Genomic DNA, 2,379 nt, shown 5'->3' with positions numbered 1-2,379 from the left:
GTGGAACATTCCAGGCTGAGCAAAGTCATCTCCGTAGAAACAAGCAACCGAAAAGTGACGTAGTGCAGCTTTACGGAGCCCTCAACTCTCTCTGTAGTGAGTGAGTAGATCGTGACTGTGGGGATTATTATAATGAACAGATAATGACAGTGTTTATAACGAGGCGAGGGTTTAGAATAACTGATGATAATAATAATTTACTGAGGATAATGACGATGTTCCAGGATGTTTGATGACAGTGTCGGGTCTGTAATGTTCCACAGTGTGGCATTAGTCAATTATAAACATTACATAAGCGGTGATTAGTCTAGTTCAGGGTCTGCGAGGGATTTATGAATTCACACTAATCGAGACCAAGAGTAGTCCAAAACCAGAGGGCCCCGAGACCAGGACAAGACCAAGACTTTTAAAGGTCGAGACTGAGACAAGACCAAAACCATGTCCCATTGAGACCAAATCAAGACCATCTTTGTAATTTTTTTGTATATTTACACTTGTATTTCACAGATATTTTGGCAGAAATATATCAATGTTTTTATAAATCTTTCTCCATTCGAGACCGAGACGAAACAGCTTCAAGACCGAGTCCAGTCGCCTTCAGACCAAGACAAGATCAAGTCCAAGCGCCTTCAAGACCGAGACAAGATCAGGTCCAAACGCCTTCAAGACCAAGACAAGATCAAGTCCAAGTGCCTTCAAGACCAAGACAAGATCAAGTCCAAACGCCTTCAAGACCCAAGTGCCTTCAAGACCGAGACCAAGTGCCTTCAAGACCAAGACAAGATCAAGTCCAAGCGCCTTCAAGACCAAGACAAGATCAAGTCCAAACGCCTTCAAGACCAAGACAAGATCAGGCCCAAACGCCTTCAAGACCGAGACCAGGTGCCTTCAAGACCAAGACAAGATCAGGTCCAAACGCCTTCAAGACCAAGACAAGATCAAGTCCAAGCGCCTTCAAGACCAAGACAAGATCAAGTCCAAACGCCTTCAAGACTGAGACCAGGTGCCTTCAAGACCGAGACCAAGTGCCTTCAAGACCAAGACAAGATCAAGTCCAAGCGCCTTCAAGACCAAGACAAGATCAAGTCCAAACGCCTTCAAGACCGAGACCAAGTGCCTTCAAGACCAAGACAAGATCAAGTCCAAACGCCTTCAAGACCAAGACAAGATCAAGTCCAAGCGCCTTCAAGACCAAGACAAGATCAAGTCCAAACGCCTTCAAGACCGAGACAAGATCAAGTCCAAACGCCTTCAAGACCGAGACCAGGTGCCTTCAAGACCAAGACAAGATCAAGTCCATTGCCTTCGAGACCGAGACAAGATCAAGTCCAAGTGCCTTCAAGACCGAGACCAAGTGCCTTCAAGACCGAGACAAGATCAAGTCCATGCCTTCGAGACCGAGACAAGACCGAGTCCAAGTGCCTTCAAGACCAAGACAAGATCAAGTCCAAGCACTTCAAGATCAAGTCCAAGCGCCTTCAAGACCGAGTCCAGTCGCCTTCAAGACCGAGACAAGACCAAGTCCAAATGTGCTCAGATCCGAGACAAGACCAAGACCATAAAAAACAGTCTCGAGGCCAAGACTGGTCTCGAATACTACAGCAGTTTTTTTGTGGTCGTGGTCTCGGTCTTGTCTCGGTCTTGAAGCCACTTGGACTCGGTCTTGTCTCGGTCTTGAAGGCGACTGGACTCGGTCTTGTTTCAGTCTCGAAGACGCTTGGACTCGGTCTCGTCTCGGGGTCTCGAGGTCTGACATTCGAAGAGTGAGAAAGTAGAGACAGATTTATTAAAACATTGACGTCTTTGTAACAAAATAACTGGAAAATACTAATAAATGTTCAGAATTATTAAGATGGTCTTGAGTTAGTCTCGATGGGCCGTGGTCTTGGTCTTGTCTCGGTCTCGACTCTCAGAGGTCTTGGTCTTGTCTCGGTCTCGACTCTCAGAGGTCTTGGTCTTGTCCTGGTCTTAGGGCCCTGTGGTCTTGGACTGGTCTTGGTCTCGATTAGTTTGGCCTTGACTACAACACTAACAGAAAGGTTTAACTCTTTATTATTAGTCTGTCTTAATCTCCAAAACTCAAACGCTCTGCTCCACCTTGTGATGTCATGAAGTGTTAGTTTAAAGGTTTAGTTTACTCGAGTATTTTCCTGTGTGTTTCTTTCAGCTCTGAACTCCATCGATTTCACTTTCAAACACAAATCGACCCGTGACCTTTTGTGAAGAGACGCCGGACTCTGGGGGACGATCTGACGCTGCTGCACACGCTTTGGTTTAAAGAGAAATACACCGATCCCTCTGCAGCTGACGCTAACTGGAAGCACTACTCTGTCAGAACAGGACGACCGGATTTTCAGAATAAAACACTGGGACACTCTG

The sequence above is a fragment of the Boleophthalmus pectinirostris genome, unplaced genomic scaffold, assembly GCF_026225935.1.
Source record: "Boleophthalmus pectinirostris isolate CB_2022bp ecotype Guang Dong unplaced genomic scaffold, ASM2622593v1 HiC_scaffold_2, whole genome shotgun sequence".
NCBI lineage: Eukaryota > Metazoa > Chordata > Actinopteri > Gobiiformes > Gobiidae > Boleophthalmus > Boleophthalmus pectinirostris.
This window is presented reverse-complemented; position numbering follows the sequence as displayed.